Source organism: Erythrolamprus reginae, chromosome 1, assembly GCF_031021105.1.
Source record: "Erythrolamprus reginae isolate rEryReg1 chromosome 1, rEryReg1.hap1, whole genome shotgun sequence".
NCBI classification, from domain to species: Eukaryota; Metazoa; Chordata; class Lepidosauria; order Squamata; family Dipsadidae; genus Erythrolamprus; species Erythrolamprus reginae.
The window spans coordinates 197,102,887-197,123,868 of NC_091950.1; the positions used below are offsets into that span (position 1 = coordinate 197,102,887).

General features: G+C 43.2%; 1 protein-coding gene across 1 annotated transcript in view; it reads right to left on the reverse strand.

Moving 5' to 3' along the window:
* Positions 1-19,567, reverse strand: part of PDE1A (phosphodiesterase 1A) — a 221,883-nt gene extending 202,316 nt beyond the window's left edge. The window contains exon 1 of the mRNA XM_070731884.1: positions 19,452-19,567. The gene's annotated coding sequence lies outside the window, so the exon portion shown is untranslated. The remainder of the gene's footprint in view (positions 1-19,451) is intronic.
* Positions 19,568-20,982: the final 1,415 nt, after the last annotated feature.

Here is a 20,982-nt window from a genome sequence, read left to right on the forward strand (position 1 = left end):
TGAATGAATGAATGAATGAATGAATGAATGAATGAATAAATAAATAAATAAATACATAAATACATAAATAAATAAAGAAGCTGCCCTTCTCTGAGGACTCGGGGTGGTTTACAGTATAATCAGTGATGGGCTCCTACGGGAACGGTCAGGAACACAGTTCCGGTAGCAAAATTTGGAGCTCCACCCCAGAGCACCCAATTTGCACTGAAAGATGTTGAAACAAAATGCATAAGCCACTCCCACAGTGTGGTAGTAAAATTTTTCGTAGCCCATCACTGAGCATAATCCAATCTGATCCTTTTGGGCTCAACGTGTTAAAAATTTGGAAAACACCTAACTTCATTCTGCTGTCACGTCACTTTATCCCCCTGAATAAAAGAGAAACAATTCTCTATCTCTGCCCCAGTTCTGTCTGTAGGCCACGCAAAACAGTGGCACTCAGTGGCAGTACTAAGGCTGGGCCCTAGCACCACAATTGGCCACCTTGTATCCCAGGACGTGAGTCTTAGAGAACAGTCTGGTTGCTGACAGCCCAGGGCTCTCCAGGATCTACCACACCCCACCAAACCCTCAAGGGGTTCTCTTCCTGTTGACTTCTGATATCAGAAGTTGCTGCAGGTCACATAAGGCCTTCATTTTTGAAATGCTTTGGACAGGTCTCTTCAGCAGCCTCTGCAGCTTCCAAAAGCCATGTGAAACCATAACACATTCTTTGTGATTATCAGAGACTCTGGAGACCATGGTAGAGCACAGCCCATTCTTGTGCAGCTCCTGCAGCCTCTGCAAGTTGTGCAAAAATGAGGCCTGCTTTTAAGAGTAGTTGTTAGGTATTATTGAACACTGGCATCTCACTCAAAACATTGTAGCATGGATTTGCTGTCACTGATCTAGTCTAATCACTTGTCCAGTGCAGGAATCCACTACTACAGATGATCCTCAACATGTAACTGTAATTGAGCCCAGAATTGCAGTCATAAGTTAAGCAGGTTATCTCACAACAGACCTGATTGTACCTCCCCCTTTATTGTTTATAATGCTTTTGCTGGAAACCAGAAGTAAAAATGGGGGGAGGGATGTCATAAATTGTGGTCACACATCCACAGGACACTGCAAACAGCCATAAATACAGAGCAGTTGGACAAAATGCAATCATGTGACTAGGGGACAGCCTTTGGAACTTTAAATCTGGTCATCTCTGGTATGAGCCTCCCGAAAATTCAACAAACAAAGTCCGGAAACAGCAAGGCAGTCCTGAAGAACAACGATCAGATAATCTTCCACAACAGCTAAACCCACACAGTGCTATTTATATCAGCAGCACTAATTACTGGAGCCCCACCCAAACACAGGTGGCTTCTCTCATCTCCTGTAATATGTCCTCAATTGGTCTCTTCTACACATAACTCTGTGCCTGTGTGGGTCCAAGACTTCCGCATCCGAATCAACCAAAGATAATGAAGATTGACTTCCTGGGCTGTGTGCCAAGCCCCCCTCTTCCAAGTCACCCCCACCTTCTTCGTCCGAGGAAACTGAACTACCTGACTCTGTCAGCAATAACACAGGCCTATGACATGTTGAAGTTTCCCCTGCATCCAGCTCCACATTCCCTGGGGCAGGAGCTGGGCCAGAGCCAACCACAACAGTCATAAGTATCTTTTTTTAGTCTGCCATATCTTTGAATGGTCACCAAGTGGATTGGTCATAAGACAAAGAGTACCTATATGGCATACCCAGCAGATAACCATCCAACCTTTATTTAAAATTTTCCACCAAGAGCCCCTTACCAAGACAGCCTGTTCCATTGCTGAACATATCCCATTGTCAGGAAATTCTTGATAGCCAATAGAAATCTGTTTTTTTTCCATAATTTAAATCCATTGTTCCATGTGTTCTGGAATAAACTGAATAGCCCAATTTTATCTGTCAGTCCTGCAGTCTTTTCTTCCTTTCTCCAGGCTAAACATCAATCCTCCTTTAAAAAAAATAGGACTATCTTCTTGGTTGCTTTCTGGAGAACGTTATATGACTTTCACCTCTTATTTGATCAGTAGACAATGTGTTGAAGTATAAGCAATAAGCCTATACATCACATTAGGAGGGGGAAATTCCTACAGTAAAAAAGCAGAACCTGAGCAGGGGTGGGTTCTGTTTTTCTTCACTGCCGATTCACTCCTTGGTGCCCACCCCCTCCATGTGCAGAACCAGCTTCTGTGCATGCGCAGAAGCAAAATCCAACTTCTGCTCATGCACAGAAGCATGAAACAAGATGGTAGTGCCATAAGCGCCACCAAGAGAGCCAGTTCAGGGGCATGGTAGGTCTAGGTCACTGCCAGTTCTAGCAACTCAGGCTGGCAAGTTACCATTGGTTCAATAGAACCAGTCTGAACAGGCAGGAACCCACTTCTGGACCTGAGTCAGCAAAGGTCTTCCGTAAGCATTTCTTCAGTGTAGACTCTTTCTTATAAACATCTAGCTGTCACTTGTGATACATAAAGCAATACTAAATGTTTCTGCTAGGGGATAGGGCTGAGAGATGACTACTCATTGACTAAATGCACAAAAGCATTTATGTAAACCACCATAGAGAAATCTATCAGTGCAAAACAGCTACAACAGTACAAGCACATGTGATTTTTTTTTCATGTCACATAAAATATTACCAGATGCAAGATTGTGTTTTTTCTTTGGTGGCAATGCATATAAATTAGACAGCAGGTCATGGAAGGCTACAGTTATACATAATTTAACACATGCACATTTGAATTTAATATAAGGGAGTCTCAGATACCTTTCCACCATGTGCATTCAAAAAAAATGTACAAGGAAGAGCTCCACGTTTTACTTCCCACATATTCTAAGAGGAATTATTGAGTTTGTTATCTGCACCTCTATAACTGTATGGTTTGTTCTGCAACCCAACAAGACAAATACAGACTTCAAAAGATAATCAGAACTGCAAAAAGAAACCCCACAATTGCACGGTTGTCCAATTTAACGTCCGGCAGATAATTGTGCAGGGGCCTGGAAGAACACGTTCCTGGCTTGCCATATGAGGCATTAGCGATCTTGCGGTATCACAAGATCACTGTGTCAAGGCTCCACGCTCTTGCGCTCAGCATTTGGGAGCCAGGGGCATGCCAATGTGAGCCCTATAAATAGGGCTGTGCATCCGGTGTTTTTTCCTCTTGCCCCTGGCTCCAGAAGAAGCGGACACCTGCCCGTCCTCCCTATCTTACAGTGTGCCTTTAAGGGGTTGCCCACAGGGGCTGAATAGGATTTTTTTGCAGTCTCAGTGCTTTAGTGGTGACCATTTTTTCACCTATTCCACACTGGGGACTGAGGATGGACTGGTTAGGTGGTGTAGCGCATTTGGTCGCAATTCGATAATTGGCTTCCCTTTAGTCACTGGGGTTTGGCAGGTTAGGGGCAGAAATTGGAGTGGTAGCAACTCCATGTTCTCCTTTATGGCATCTCTTGAGAGATGATGGGCAGCCTCTCGCCAGGAGCTCAAGGTATCGTGCGGCCGAGGCAATTGGAGAGGGGGTGCCCTTGGGACTCACCTATCCCAATAACCGGAAGGGGATGGGATGGTGAGCCCTCCCACACACCAAGGCATGGCCAGGAACCAGGAGAAGGCATGGTACCTTCACCTTGTTCATCAAAGAGCTACGTACATAGTTGCCCAGGAAGGTTGTTCATGAATTATTTCTTCCCCAAATTTTTTAGTGGCCTCTGCAGGTCCTGGTTATTGGTCAATAATCAGGTAAAGTTCATTTAACTTTAATAAAGTGACCCATTTAAACCCAGCTCTTGGTGTCCATGTTCTTATTACGCCTCTGGCGCAATTGCTACCAACCTGCCTTCCATTGAGAACCTGCATACTGCACGAGTCAAAAAGAGGGCCATGAAAATATTTACTGACCCCTCACATCCTAGATACAAACAGTTTCAACTCCTACCCTCGAAATGACACTATAGGGCACTGCACACCAGAACAACTAGACACTAGAATAGTTTTTCCCCCGAACACCATCACTCTGCTAAATAAATAATTCCTTCAACACTGTCATTTACTAACTTTGCACTACTATTAATCTCCTCATCATTCCCATCACTCATCTCCTCCCACTAATGGCTGTATGACTGTAACTTTGTTGCTTGTATCCTTACAATTTATATTGACTAGTTCCTAATACGATTTGATTGCTTATTTTTATTCAGACTATGGCTAAGTGTTGTACCTTATTATTATTGATGATTGATATTTTGCACTAAGAAAAATTCCTTGCATGTCCAATCACACTTGGCCAATAAAATTCTATTCTATTCTATTCTATTCTGAATATTGCAGGAGGTGTCTACATGCCTAGTTCTGCAAATGTCTATGTAAGTTTGGAGGAAGAGCTGTTTTACCGAATCACTCTCTCTTCTCATATTCTTTCTCATTTGGTAAATGCAATTTTGCAGTATAATTATGAGTACATCTCATCGATGTGCATCAGTAGTGGGTTCTAAAACCTATTGCTACTGGTTTGTACACATGTGCCGCTTCTGCGCATCTGCAGAAATGACCCGGATGGGTGGGTGGAGTCTCCCGCCGCCGCTAATGGTTCACAGAACCGAGCTGAACTGGGAGCAACCCACTGCTGATATGCATCACAACAATGAGGTAGAACACTGAGGTTGGAACTTTTGACCACGCAACCTCTGGATACAATATTCAGAAGAGCAGCTTTTGAAACTATGCAATATTATGTTGTTCTTGCTTTGTGATGTCTTGGAATGGGAGAATGCATAGTTCTAGTATTTTTATTTTTGAAATCTTCTAAAGTATTCAAGCAAAGCAAACTCGCTCCAACTAAAAAAAAAAAAGGTTGTTCACAGATTTTTTTTCCCTCCAGTTCAAATAATTATTATATTTCTTCACAGCTTTCTTGCACTTCTGCAGAACAGAGCAAAGGTAAACAATCTAGTTAGTACTTTAGCCAAGAGCATTAATGAGCTATTCTATTAAAATGTGTGTTTTATGTCTCCTCATAAAGATTTGGGTTTTTTTTTTTCAAATTACAATAGATGTTAATGTTAACCCCAGTCTTGACATCTAAAAGAAATTGGATCTCTCCATATGCTATTTTAATTGGATTTATGGATAAAAGGCAAAGATTCTATCTGATCTCTTTTACACAAAAGAGGACTTGATCAATGTAAAACGAGAAAGAAATTAAGCAGCTTTTATCTTGGGATTTTAAGATGACAAACTCCATTCTCACATTCCTTTGAAAGCTTTGCCATTTTGGGGGGGGGGGAGGCTGGGCACTATATTTTCATAGCAAGAGAGAAATCTAAGGGCAGAGCTAAGGAAATAATGAAGTACTATGAACCACATTAGATTCATAAAGAATTTATAATTATTTGAATTTATTAATTAGAAGGTTAATTGTATGTATAGATGGAAGAATATTTAGAAAATAATACGATAATGTGGTTTTTTCCCCTCTTCTTTTTAGTTATATTAAATAAGTGAATATTAATTAATTAATTAAATAAATAACATGACAGTAATAGACAGAACGTAATAGTTTAAAAATAACAGAAACACAGAGTATTTTTACAATGTTACTAATATTAAAGTATTATCTTTTTATATAGTATTATTAGTTTAAGTATTTTATATTTTATAGATAAGAAAATTAATTAAAGTTATAGAAACTATAACCTATAAACAACAGAGTTAAATTTAATAAGAATATAGTATGAGTGTTATATTTCTGAATTGATCTGATTATAGTTAGGCATTTTTTTTCTATTAGTTAGACTTCTATGATAAGCGGAGCAATGATAGCGCCTTGAATGTTGAATGTTGTCTGTCTTTGTATGTCTAATGAAAAATAATAAAAAAATATTTTTTTAAAAAAGGATTCATAAAGAGTTGGAGATATTTTTTTCTATTAACTTAGAGCTCATCTGTAGAAGTTAGATCACAAGTTAGGGAATTATACTTTATACTAACTCTTCCTCATAGTTAATACTGGCACCACCTCCAAAGTGGTACTCCCATTATTATTATTATTATTTGTTACTTCTATACTCTATTTTATCTCCAACACTGAACTCAGCAAAAGTTACATAATTATTATGGTTGGTCACATCGTCAGCCAAATGTTGAGACCAGAGTTACCATTTTTACCCATTTCTCGAGTCTTTCCCAAGGACCTGGGATAGGGAGATGTTGTTTGATAGTACTAAAGGTGTCATTGCAGGATGTGAGCTGTTCCAAGTAAAGTTGCCCTTTGCAATTGACAGATGGTGGTTTTGTCAGTGCCAATGATTCTCCAGCTGTTTTTAAATTATTCTTAATTAGTATTATTGCTAGGGACCCAAAATAGGCAGAAGTAAGGATAGCAAAAAAAAAAAGTTGATAGATAAAAAGTTGAGACTCTGGAAAGAATGCAAAGAAGAGCAACAAAAAGGATTAGAGGGCTGGAGGCTAAAATATATGACAAAACTTTCAGCAATTGGGTATGTCTAGTCTGGGTGTTGGCAACCCATGACTTTGGAGCTGCATGCGGCTCTTTGGGCTCTCTGCTGTGGGTCCCTGTCAAGTGATCCCACCACTGGCTGGCCTTGGCCCTGGCCCTCCCCTCGCCTGGCTTTAAAACTTGCGTAGGGGTATTTCACCATCCAGAGGACACTTTTCAATGAAAGCCGCTAGCAGCACCACTCTGCTAGAGGAGTAAAGAAGCTTAGAGCAGCAGGAAAAGGGGGCTGGCCCCACCAAACCTCGCACACCCACCCTGGAGGCCAGGCTTGGAGAAAGCTGGAAGGCCCTCACCAAAGACGCTCACCCTATGCATGCCTTTATTGTGTTTAGGTCGAGGCAGGCTGCTCCCTTGAGGAGGGTCTCCCTGCTTGTGTTCACCCTCCCATCCCCATCACAGCTGGCCAGGGGGTGGCAAGAGGAGGAAGGGGGAAAGGGGTGGGTCACCCAATGGGAAGCCTCCACCATGGATCATGCTCATTCCTCAGCCAGCCCAGATTTCCAAAAAGGTGCCAAGAAGAAAAGGAATAGTGAAGAGCCCCAAGGAGAGCTTGCCCGGTTGACCTAGCCTCAGTTTTCAGAGAGAAAGGAGGAGGAGAGAGAAATGGGAGAGCTGGAGGGAGAGGGAGAGGGAGAGAAAAGGAAAAGAGAGGGAAACAAATGAGAGAAGGGAGAGAAAGGAAGGAAGGAAGGAAGGAAGGAAGGAAGGGGGAGGGGAAATCAGAGGGAGACAGAGAATTGAGTGACAGAAAGGGGGAGAAAAAGAGAAAGAAATGAGAAAATGATGGTGGGAGAAAATGGGAGAGGAAAATGAGATAAACAAAAGGGAGAGAAGGGGGAGAAAGAAAAGAAAGAAAGGGGGAGAGAGGGAGAGGAAAAAGATAGGGAGGGAAGCAGGGACGGAGATACAAAACCTGGGTAGGTGTGGCTGGGGGATCATGTGACTGGCAACGCCAACCTAGGTTTTGTGGCTCCCAGTGTTTTGTTTTCTGTGGGAAACAGGTCCAAATGGCTCTTTGAGTGTTTAAGGTTTCAGACATTTGATCTAATCTAATGAAAAGGACTAGGAGTGACATGATAGCACTGTTCCAATATTTGAGGTGGTCCTATGAGAAGATCAAACTATTTCCCAAACTACCAGAAGACAAGACAATAAACTAATCAAGGAGAGAAGCAATCTTAAAGAGAAATCTCCTAATAATGAGAGCAATCAACCCATGGAATAGCTTGCCTTCAGAAGTTGTGGAGGCTTTGAAGAAGAGAGTGAACAACCATTTGTCTGAAATAGTATAACGTCTCCATTGAGCAGAGGATTGAACTAGAAGATCTTCAAGATCCCTAACAAATACATTGTTCTGTGTTCTATGATAGTAAGAATACAAAATGCATTCTTGCAAATGCAAAAAATGGATGCCAGGATGAGATTTGGGGTCCAAGTCCATGCTTAAAAATGGTGTTGCTTACTGTTTTTAAAAATCGAGCCTTTTTAGTGGCAGGGGAAGAAAACATCTGATGTTGCAGTCAGGAAAACTGGTGCCTAGGAAGCCGAATATTTTTTGAACCAAAATGCAAAAACGGATGCCAGGTTAAGATTCGGGGAGAGGATTCCATGCTTAAAAATGGTATTGCTTGTTGTTTTTAAAAATTGAGCCTTTTTGGTGTCTGTATCAGACTGTAACAATCAGTTGGGCAGAAAAGGAAGATGACCTCCCTGTCAGGGAAAAACTGATTAACCAGTGGATAAATTGGGCATTGTTTTTCCACCCAAGGAAACACTAGAATCAGAATTGAGGTGAGTCTGATAGTGAGAAAGGGATGCAATAGCCTTTCTCTAAATTATACTGGTAGTCTTCCAGTTAGGATCACAATCGAGACCAAATATTATGTTGCTATAAGTGAGACATTATGAGTTTTGCCCCATTTTACAACCTTTCTTAAGAGCTGTGATGGTGCAGTGGTTAGAATATAGTACTGCAGGATAACTCACTGCTCACTGCCAGGAATTCGATTCTGACTGGCTGAAGATTGACTCAGCCTTCCATCCTTCTGAACTTGATAAAATAAACAGCCAGAATATTGAGGGTATTATTGAGGGCAATTATTGACTCTGTAAACCACTTAGAGATGGCTGTAAAGTGCTATGAAGCAGTATATAAGTCTAAGTGATAGTGCTACTCAGAGGATAGTCAGAACTGCAGAGAAAACAATCTGGCTTCCCTATTGACTTTGCCTGTCAGAAAGTTGCAAAAGGTGATCCTATGACCCCAGGACACAGCAACTGTCATGAGTCTCCGGAGAGGGTTGGCATACAAATCTAATAAATAATAATAATAATATACACTGTGTCAGGCCGAAGTCTTCATGTGGAGTTAGAGAGTTCAGCCTGACACAACACAAGGGGGGATGGGAGGGGTAGTGAGTAGTCAGAGGGGAAAGTTACTAGACACAACCAAAGATTCCTTTCTCCAAGCCAAGGCCACCATTTGTTCTGTCTCAACTGAAGAGAAGAGGAAGTTGATAAGCCCCTGCACACAGACTGGCTCTCGTGATGAACCTGTGGGTGTGGGGGATGTAAGATGAACCTTAACCTAGGTGGGATTATGGAAAGTACAGTGGTACCTCATCTTATGAACGCCTCTTCTAACGAACTTTTCGAGATACGAACCCAGTGTTTAAGATTTTTTTGCCTCTTCTTCCGAATTATTTTCACCTTACAAACCCAAGCAGCTGCTGCTGGGATGAAGGGGTTTCTTTTTCCCCCCTTTGTTTGAAGAAAGAAAAGGGAGGGGCGGCTTGGAGGGGGAAAGACTTCGCATTAACAAAAGTAGGAGAACAGCGTGCTTGCAGAGGCACTGAATGAGTGTCTTTTGAAGAAAGAAAAGGGAGGGGCGTCCCCCTTGCCTTTCTTCCTTCCCACTCACCCTTTAGCCTGGCCTTGCTTCTTCCACCCGCCCCCTTTAGCTGCTCCTCCCTGCCCTCTGTTCGCCTCCCTTCTAAAGTTTGGGATTTTCCTGAAGGATTTGCACGCATTATTTGCTTTTACATTGATTCCTATGGGAAACATTGTTTCGTCTTACAAACCTTTCACCTTACGAACCTCCTCCTGGAACCAATTAAGTTCGTATCATGAGGTACCACTGTATTCAGAATCGGAATGACAATGGCGTAGCTAACATGGTTCTGTTAATAAATCAAGCTCTGATTGAGAGAATTGGACTGGGACTTGGTTTATTTCTCAGATGCTATTTAGAACGCTGACACACTGATTGCCAAGCACCCTAATTTTGATCACGTGACCATGGGGATGCCACAGCGGTCATAAATGTGAAAACAGTCATAAGTCCGTTTTTCTCGTGCCACTGTAACTTCGAATGCTCACTAAACAAACTGTTATAAATTGAGGATTTCCTGCACTTCATGAATTAATTGCCAGAAATAATAGCCTACAAGGCCAAGCCATTACTCATTTAGATAATGGGAAGGGGGAATCAAATCCATCTTTCTACCTTTTTAAAGATAGTTTCCATGACAGGAGACTAAGCTTTTCCCTCTGACATTAATGTAGAATGGAACCTGTCGGAAGGTAGAAAAAAGAACAGGAAGTTTCCAGATAGTCATGCATGCTGTTCTCTGAATTACAGTGATTATTTGTGTAGTTTCCAATAGATAAAGTGGCCTTGGCTTGACAAATTATACATATACAGTTCTGCACAGACAATTCCAACAGAGCTTTTTAAGAGTCTGTTGTCTATTTCATTCTATCCCTGACTCAAAAACGTGTCTTAGTGTTTTCACAATTAGGATGGCTTGTAGCCTGACAGGGGTGGACAGGAAGAAGGGGGGAAATGACTTTCTTTTCAATTTCCAACACCTTTGCCAGGCTACCTTATTAGCATCCTACAAAAGGTGCAGGGTTTGGTGTTTTGGTGGTTTTTTAATCAGCAGGTCTGCTCAGCAGATCTCTTCCTTGGTCCTGCCTGCTCCTGCTGGTTCTCCAACTGTAGATTATTCCTGTATTTATTCTTTGATATGCACACATTATCTCCAGATCTTGTCATACAAAACAACACCAAACCACTTGGTCCTCCATTGCTTGAGCCTTTTGTCTTTTATTTATGTGCAGTTGAAAGGTAGTTTAACCGAGCATGAAACTTCTCAGCTGGATTTGGGCACAAGGAGGGAAAAAATGATCTTAAATGTATGAGTGTTATCCAGAAAGTAAAGTTACAAGGCATGTAGCTCTCATGGGGAATGTTTACAGGGGAAGTTGGTATTACTATCTGTTCTGTCGGGCTCTCTGGTAGAATCCCCCCAAAAATTCACAGGTACAAATTTCAGACACACACACATTTGAAAATTCAAAACAATGTTCTTTATAATGAAAATTCACTTAAACCAAGCCCTCTTTTGGTATAGCAAAGAGCACTCATCTCCAAACAAACTGGTAATTTGTACAAGTCTCTTATCAGTTCTGTGATACTTAGCTTGCAGCTGTGAGGCAATTCACAGACCTTTTTCTTTCACAAAGTGACACACACTTTGCTCTGGTTTAATTTCAAAGTGGGGAAAAATCAGCACACAAAAAGTCAAAGTCAGTAAAGCAGTCACGAAACACAACGATCAGATAATCCTCCACAATGGCCAAACCCACAGGCTGCTCTTTATAGCAGCCTCACTAATTACCACAGCCCCACCCAACCACAGGTGGCCTCATTTTCTTTGATAATAATCTCTCAGTTGTTGTTGCCTATGCATCGCTCTCCACATGCATGGCTGTATCATTAACTCTTGTTCTGAATCCAAGGAGGAGCTAGATAATTGATCTCCTTCTGAGCTGTCTGCCCCACTCTCCTCCTCCCTGTCACTCATGTCTTCTTGGTCAGAGGAGCCTTCATCAGCAGATTCCACCGGGGGCAAAACAGGCCTGCAGCATGTGGATGTCTCCCCCACATCCACAGTCCTTGGAGCAGAAGCAGGGCCAGAGCTAACCACAACACTATCATGTAGCGGAAAGCCAGCAGAAGAGAACAAGCAGTGCCAGTGGTCAATAGATCATCAACTGGCATTGTGGTGAAGGTTAGAAATGAGCGTCTTCATTCTGTTTCCCTCCAAGTGTGAAGTATGCACTATAATATGCTACCTGACTGCTAAAAGCATGAACGCTGCTGCGATGTGTGCCCAAAATTTGTGCGCGATGGGTGCCCAAGATTTTTCTCACTGATTGCTGAGTTTTGAATTTTTTGACTGAAGGAGAATGTGTATGGGGCCACTGCATTGATTGATGTTTGCTCTCTGGAGTATGGTGATAAGCCCAAGTTTTATCTTCTGTCACTATACAGTTGAGAAAAGCCTCACCTTCAATCTTGAAACGGTCAAGAAATTCTCGGGCAGCATTGACTCTGTCGATTTGTGCACTTCAGTAAGCATCTTGGGCACTCATTGCAGCAGTGTTCATGTCCTTAGCTTTCAGGTAGCTTATTACAGCACACACTTTACACTTGGAGAGAAATGGAATGAGGACGCTCATCTCTAACCTTCACCACAATGCTAGTCGATGATCTACTGGAGACTAGCACTGCTCGTTCTCTTCCGCTGGCTTTCCGCTACATGATAGTAATACCAACTTCCCCCATAAACATTCCCCACGAGAGCTACATGCCTTGTAACATTACTTTCTGGATAACCCTCATATTTCTTAATTTTCTCCTTTTCTCCTTTTATCTCCCGTCTACTTTCCTTCCATATATCCAGTAAAGAACTACCAAAATTTTACTACCACAATATGGGCATGGCTTATGCAGGATGCCCTGCATTTTCTTTCAACATCTTTCAGTGCAAATTGGGTGTTCTGGGGTGGAGTTCCATTTTTGCTACCCCACTGCGTTCCCCCCATCCGGGCAGCAGCCCACCCCTGCATATATCATACTACTACCCTCTCTCTGTATTCCGCTCTGCCCTCTACCTACATGAACTTGAGGCCACCAGAACATTTTATCCTGTCAAGAACTCCTTTTAATGAATCAATAGGGAGAAAGAACATCCATTACTCCCAAAATCATGGTATGTCATGGTGATAATTCATATTTATTATTATTTATTTATTAATCAGATTTGTATGCCGCCCCTCTCCGCAGACTCGGGGCGGCTCACAGCAATAATAGTACTATGTAAACAAATCTAATATTTAAGTTTAAGTTAATTTAAAACCCCAATTTAAAAACCAATCATACATACTAGCATACCATGCATAAATTTTTTATAAGCCTAGGGGGAGGGAAGGTATCAATTCCTCCATGCCTGACAACAGAGGTGGGTTTTAAGGAGCTTACGAATGGCTAGGAGGGTGGGGTGTCTAAAAAATATCATTGGTGTCTAAAAAAAACAATATTCTTTTCTTTCTATGGCTCATTATCTCATTCTTGAATGAACCTGAAGGTACTTAAACCAACATTTGTCACTACAGAAGTATGCATCATCCACAGATGCAACAGAAAGCTCAAGCTTGTTCATGTTGAGACCTCTTCATGTGAGGTCTCATGAGTTGATAACAAAGCCAGACAAAAAAATATCTTTTGTTTTGTCCTCCTCCTTTATTACACAAATAGATCTGTTTTTGTTTTCCGACAAGTTTTGCAAAAACAATTTACAAGTTCGGCAATTGAATTCCATTTCCTGCTCCCTCCTTCCTCCTCTATCCTTTCAGGCACCTAATAACTTTAAATCATAGGGGAACAAAACTCCCCACCCCCTGGGGTGGGGATTCAGCTGATTTGGACCAGTTCAGGTGAACCAAATGTTAATTTTAATCTGGTTCCCACCCTGATCCCACCCTCCCCATCCCACCCCTCCCAGGGTTCTCCAGACAGCCAGTTTTGGATGCCAGGTAAGTGCAGGGTACATGCAGAGGCTCTCAGAAGGCAAAAAAATGGGCCTACTGGAAGTACCTGAAGTCTGGAAATGGGCCTGTTTCCAGCCTCTAGAGAGCCTCCCGAGCCCATGGGAGACTGTTTTCACCCTCTCCGAGGCTGGATGAAAGCCTCTGGAGCCTGGGGAGGGCAAAAAATGGGCCTACCAGGAGTATTAGGGTCCAGAAATGGGCCTATTCCTCACCTCCAGAGGGCTCAGGAGCCATGGGGAGGCTGTTTTTGCCCTCCTGTAGGTTCGAAGATAGCCTCTGGAGCTTGGGAGAGACCTACTGGAAATACTGGAAGTCCAGAAACAGGCCCATTTCCAGCTTCCATAGGGCTTCTAGTACTCAGGGAAGGCCATTTTAACATGGAGCCTGAATAGGGTGAAAACTCCCCCCTCCATGCCACCGTAGTACAGAAGGCTGAATAGTCCATGCCCCCAAGGCCACACCCACCCAGCAACAGGGCAAAGAAGCAGTTGATAAAATTTTCCAATTCCCCCCCCCCCCTTTTACTGCAGTCTAGGATTTTCTTAACCATGTTCATTTGCAAGCTGTAATGTTGCTCTAACACAGAGGTCCCCAACCTTTTTTGCACCAGGGACCGGCTTTAAGCTAGACCAGTTTTCCATGGCCCGGTGGGGGGGGGGGGAGCTAGCTGTCAGCGGCGCCGTAAAAGGGGCGATCAAGAGAGGAATGGGTGAATGAATGGACGGAGGGTGGGAAGGAAGGAAAGAGGGAAGGGAGAGGAACAGAAGAAGGGTGAAAAGGAAGCAAAGAAAGGTGTGAAAGGGGAGAGTAAGAGAGGAAGGAGTGAAAGAAGGGAATGAGGGAGGAAAGAAGGGAGGAAGGAAAAGGAAAGCAAGAAATGGAGGGAGGGAAGGAAGGAAAGAAAGAAAGGGGGAAGGGACAGGAACAGAGGAAGGAAGCAAGGAAACTTATGAAAGGGGAGAGTAAGAGAGGAAGGACTGAAGGGAGGGAGGGAGGGAAGAAGGTAGGAAGGAGAAAGAAAAGAAGAAATAGAGGAAGGAAAGGTAAAAGAGAAAGAAAAAGAGCAAGAAAGAAAGCAAGAAAGAGAAAGAAAGGCAACTTCAAAGAAAGGCTCACTGAGCATCTCTCACTCTCTCTTTCTATCCCTCTTTCTTTCTTTCTCTTCCTTTCTCTCTCTCCTCTTCCTTTCTCTCCTCTCTCTCTCCCTCTCTCTTTCTCTCCCCCCTCTCTCCCCCTTTCCCTCTCTCTTTCTCTCTCTCCCTCTCTTGCTATCTCTCCCGCTTTCCCTCTCTTTCTCCCTCTCCCTCTCTTTCTCTCCCCCCTCTCTCTTTCTCTCTCTCTCCCCCTCTTTCTCTCTCTTCTTCTCACTTTCTCTCTCTTGTTTTCTTTCTGTCTCTTTTGCTTTCTGTCTCTCTCTCTCTCACTCTTTCTCTCTTGTTTTCTTTCTCACGCTCTTTCTCTCTCTTGTTCTCTCTCTCTTGCTATCTCTTTCTCCCCCCCCCCTTTCTCTCACTCTCTCTTTCTCACTTTCTCTCTATCTTGCTGTCTGTTGCTCTCACTCTCGTTCTCTCTCCGTTCTTCTCAGCGGTGACGCGCGCACGCCCTGCCCGCCTCACCTTTGCGAGAGCACTTTCGTCCCGGGCTCTCAGCAAGGGGGTTGCAGGAGAGGCGGGGGCGGCGAAGGTGATGTTCAATGTCGGGGGCGCGCGCTCCCTATCCCCCTGCTAGCCCACTCGGAATATTCAAAATAAGAAAAACCTTCGCCGGCAAAGGTTTTTCTTATTTTGAATATTCCGAGTGGGCTAGGAAGAGAAGGGGGAGAAAGTAGAAAGGAGGATGGGGACCAAGAAACGAGGAGGAAGAAGAGGCGCGCGATCCTTCCGAAGGGCCGAGGAAAGACCGGAGCGCGCAGCCTAGCGGGGGCTTCTCTCCGCTCCGCCGGCGCCTCCAGACCTCTGAGTTCCTCGGGCTGCTTGCGGACAGGCTGGCCTCCTCGCGTGGAGCCAGCCAGGCTGATGTCAACGCGTAGGGCTGGTCTTGCCCGGCCGTGGGGCGGAGGGGGGGATAAGACTTGGGGGGGGGAGCTTTTACAAGGAAGCGCGGGCGGGAAGGGGCGCGCGCAAGGCAGAGATGCCGCTCTCCAGCGGCTGGGGAAAAAAAACAGGGCAGGGGGTGGCGCCCACGGCGCCCTATGTGGGGTGGTGGTGGTGGCCTCCGCTGAGAAAAACCTTTGCCGCCATTCCCTCTCGGCGTCAAGGACGCGCAGCGGCGGAGAGAGGGAAGGGGGGGCAGCAGCATCCCTTCTGGCCTTGGCGGGCTGCCCGACCCTCCCCACCTCCTGCAAACGCGGCGGGCGGCGGGGGGAGAGCAAGGAGCCGGTTCCGGCGGGCGCGGGGCTTGGCTGGCTGGCGGGGGGAGCGCCGCTGGTGGTGCGGAAAGGCCGAGGGGGCCCTGGCGCCGCGGACCGGCTGAAAACCCCAACGGCCCGGTCCCGGTCCGCGGACCGGCGGTTGGGGACCTCTGCTCTAACATATTTGGACACATGTCTGCATTCTTCTTGAACTAACAGTTCTTCTCTAATGTAACACTTCTTTCTTTCTTGCAGGTTTACCAGCCAACACACTCTTTACTGAAACTACAAATCTTCAAAGCTCCAATTTTTTAAATTGATCCTAATTTTCTCAGCTATTATTTTTCTCCATCAAAATTCTTCTTTTTTCTCCCAGTTCTCCCTGGGTTGTTTTTTTTTTTTAAAAAAAAAACATTCTTTGCAGCTCAAGCAGCTCCTTCTCTCTTTTATTTGAAATATTCCAGTGGGGCATCTAAGAGTACGCCTACTCTCAGCTTTTACTTAACTCACTAGAACAAAGTGTTTGTTTGGGGTAGCTGGGCTGCTTTTGTGACAGGCTGGCAGAGAGGTATGGGCTCCTGTGGGCTGTCAAGAGTCACCCCTGACATTTGGGAAATATCACTCCATTGCAATGCAACTGAATGAGTCCTGCTGGAAGTGAGGCATACGATTGTTGTGCAGGGGATCTAAAAATGCTTTTGTGCAAAATATTAACATTTTGACATCATGCTATAGTTTAAGCAAAAGTGTATGTCACTACCTAATGACCATATCTCATAGCCATAGGAGTACTAGGCACTAAATTAGCTTTCAAGACATCAGTCCCAGCTCCTTGTTTAACCCATAACCAGATAACGTATGTTGTTGAAAGAACAGAATTAGTTAGCTCTTTGGGAGTATGCTTAATCCACCAAACACCAACCCTCTTCCCAACTCATGTAATATTTTTTGTTTTATGCACACATAAAGGGGGGAAAGTCTGTGGAGATTCTCAGTCATCCAGTTCATTGTTGTCTTAAAAGTTGGGTTTTTTTCAAAAGGCAACTGGACTGTTTTTTTTCCCTTGGGGAAGAAGAAGAAAACCTATTGTTTCTCACCCAAGATACTCCATTGATTGTGATGGCAAAGGTGGGGTGTGGGGGAATGGAAGGATAACTACTGACCAGATGGTGAGGGGAGAATTGAAAGATTGTGTTTTTCAGCCCAAAGGTTAAATTTCAGCATGGGAGAAATCTTGTTGAACTACATTCTGTGGACTAAAAGTAAAGGAAGGCAACATTAACAAAAGTCAAACATTAGCCAGTTAAAATCCATTTAAAGATCACCAAACCCATCCCCAAATTGACCTTGCATTAGAAATGTTCCAGTTTTTTGTTGAACTTCTACAAGAAGGTGAAGAAGCAAGAGTTCAGGGCATGTTACCAAAGCTTCCACTGATAGAAAACCAATCTTCCCATAAGCGCCGCCGAGTTTCAGTATCTTAAAATGGAAATTGTTCAACAATACTTTAAGCTGGCAACAGATGAACTGAAGAAACATCAGCAAAAATGTTCAAAAATGTGAATTCATAGAAAGCATCAGTTTAGGAGCAGTTTAGGAGCAGGAGTGGGTTGTAAATCCCATTGCTACTGGTTTGTGCATATGCAACACTTCTGTGTATGCGCAGAAGATCCCAGGCAGGTGGGTGGAGCCTCCCGCTGCCACTGCTACCGGTTCAATGAACTGGGTCGAACTGGAAGCAACCCACTGCTGTTTAGCAACAATGCAAAAACTCTATACATTATGGATGTGACTTTTGAACATGTCTTTTGGTTTCTCTATATCACTATTATTAAATATAATACTATTTAATAATGGCAGTTCTATCTAGCAGGACTCATGACATAACATTAGAATTGCAAGACAGCTTCCAGATTTTGGTTAAAGGGTTTTTTTCCAGTGACACAAGACTGGACATAGTGCAACTCAGTCCATGGGAATTCAACTACTATCTGCTAGTGGGGTGTGAGTCATACCTATAATATTAGCATTAATGTTTCATAATGGGGCTTGCAAATGACAGGTGGTGTGGCAGATGGACCTGACAAGTATAGAACATTGCTTTTGCTAAAGTGGCATCAACAAGGCAATCCTAGCTATACATGTCTATAGAAGTGTAATGCTGAAGCAGTACAGATTGTGAACAGGAGAGAAGGGGAATACAGAGGAACAAGCTCCAAATATGCTACTTATTTTATCAGTTTTGTTTATGGATCATTTGTAATGATTTTTGCAGCAGTGAGCCTGGCCGCAAAAGTCAAGTGAACATTGCTTATTTTAAACTGAAGGGCTACAATTTTAGCTGTCTCTCTCTTTCTCTCTGGAAGTAAATATAGAATATTTAATTTCTCCAAACAGATTTCCAAACACTATCAAGCTAGTCAGACTCCTTGTTTTCTGGCATTTTAGCATGATGTTAGGGTTTCAAGAAACACCCCTAATGAAAGAAAACTCCAAGGCATAAGATTCCTCAAAGTTCCATTTTCTCAGAGATGTCATATTGGCACATCTGGGAAAACCTGAATCGGAAAGCTTCTGGTTTACCACACCCAAAAGAAAGTTTAAGTCCCTGCCCCTACATGTCCATCACATTGTCCAATCAACTTCCCAACTGGAGATGTTTCCTAACCACTCCCCCTCCAGGTGGAGGGCAAGATGGGCTTGACTCTTGAAGAAAAGAATGTTATTATGATTACATATCACCTTCTGCCGCACGAATCCCAGCGACCGGTTAGGTCCCACAGAGTGGGCCTTCTCCGGGTCCTGTCAACAACACAATGTTGTTTGGCGGGACCCAGGGGAAGAGCCTTCTCTGTGGCGGCCCCGGCCCTCTGGAACCAACTCCCCCCAGAGATTAGAATTGCCCCCACCCTCGGTCGTCAAGCATGGGGGAATTGAAACATCTCCCCCTGCCTATGTAATCCTAGTGCATGATATGATTGTATGTATGTTTTTTATATTGGGGTTCCTTGCTTTTAGATTTTTTAAATGTATAATTGTTATCGTTTAATTATTAGATTTGTCAGTATATATTGTTTTTGTCACTGTTGTGATCCACCCCGAGTCTGCAGAGAGGGGCGGCATACAAATCTAATAAATAATAATAATAATAATAATAATAATAATAATAATAATAATAATAATAATAATAATAATAATAAAAATAATATCACCCATACTCCATACAATCCCCGCTCCCAGTTTCCCACACTACGTGGCAGGCCCAATTCAAAAGATGGCTTCCAGGCCTGACACGTGATGGATTATGAAAGCTTATTTTTATTTTTAAAATGTACCTTATATTGTTGAATTGTTACATTGAACAAATGTGTGGGATAGGAACTGGAATACACCTGTGTGCTAAATCTCTCAATACACTGTACTTCTAAGGTCAAGTGAGAAGTTTTTTTAAATAAATTGGGGTTTTAGAACATGATTCTTTTTAGATTTTCTGACGTGATTTTAGATTGCTATTTTTAGTATTTTAAAAGTTAGATTTCTCGCATATTTTGTATTTGCTCTGTTGTAAGCAGTCCTGAGTCTCAGGAGAAGGGCAGCATAGAAATCTAATTAATAATAAATGAATAAATGAATGAATGAACAAACAAACAAACAAACAAACAAACCTTCAACTTCAAACAGACTTTTCTTCTGTTAATACAGTTGTCAGCTCCTGTCTAGGAGCTGCCATTTGGTGGGGAGAGGCTTCATGAAATCAACAATCTTTGAGCAGCTTGGACACGAATGTAAGGAGTGATTCTCCTTTAAGAACTACGGGCAACTGAAGACTGAATCTGGCTTATGGAGTAGCACTGCTCATTTCCTGACGGGGAGAACTTGCGCGCGAGAATGTGTTGGTAGGCGGTGATTAATGAATAAGGTGATGGAGAGCAGGTGAGCAGCCCTAATAAGAGTTCTCTTTGAGGTTGTCGGTGAGTGCCAGGAAAGAAGTAAAGCAGACATTAGCAAACCAGTTTTGTGTTTCTTTGTGTTCCTTTCTTTTTCTTTCTATTTTGGAACCTGAGAGAGAATTGTTAGGGCTCCACAGAGTTAATCATGGCTGAAGGCATGGTGTCAGAGTTGGAGACAGTTGATCTTGAGAAGTCGGCAGAACCCATGGAAGCTATTAAATATTAAGTAGAGGTGTTTTTAGACATCGCAGGCACACAGGATTTTCACTACAGCAGCCTTTAATTGTAATAGAATATCACAGAACAAGAATTGCAACTGTAGCTTCGGCAATGTAACTTAGAATTTAAAATAGCTATCTAACAACCAGCTTTTTATACCCAGCTTTCCAAACGGAACAACCAATCACTCTTGCTTCTTTCACTCGTGATCCGCCCTCTAGTGGCCAACTGGCAAATTAAAGAAACTACTATGCTGGAGGCCTTATCAGAACCAGCTGAGAAACCGCATATGGACACCAGGTCATAGGAACGTCCCAAGGCCCAGAAGCCTCTGGAGCAGCGTTTCTCAATTATTTTCCATTACGCCCAGGGGTGGGATACTGTCCGGATGGGGGGGTGGGGGTGCAGTGGGATAGCAAAAATGGAGCTCCACCCCAGATCACCCAATTTGCATTAAAAGATGTTGAAAAAATACAGGGCGTTCTGCATAAGCCACGCCCACAGTGTGGTAGTAAAATTTTTGGTATTTCTTTACTGGTTACACCCCCCACTAGGAAAAAGTAAACATTTTGTACCCCCTCCCCCCAACTCTCCGCTGGTATGATTGTTTGCAATATTTGGCACATTTTCGCTGAAAAACGTATCAGCATGATTGGGGTTTAATGTGTTTAAGTAATTGTTTTTTCCCTTCTAATATTTTCCTTCTAATACATCTGTTCCAAGCAGAGTGTATTCAGCTCCAAAACTGGAAAGGGTCATTTAGATCTGGCAACCTGGATAGCAAACAGAAAGAGCATATCTACAATCAGGACTTTTATTGGTATTTTCCTCTTCCTTTTTGCTCCTGTCTTCAGATAGCAATAGAACTTAGACTTACATACCACTGCTTCATAATACTTGACAGCCCTCTTTAAGCAATTTACAGAGTCAGCACATTGTCTCAACAGTCTGGCTCCTCATTTTACCAATTTTGGAAAGATGGAAGGCTGAGTCAAGGGTAAGAATCAAACTGCTGGCAATCAGCAGA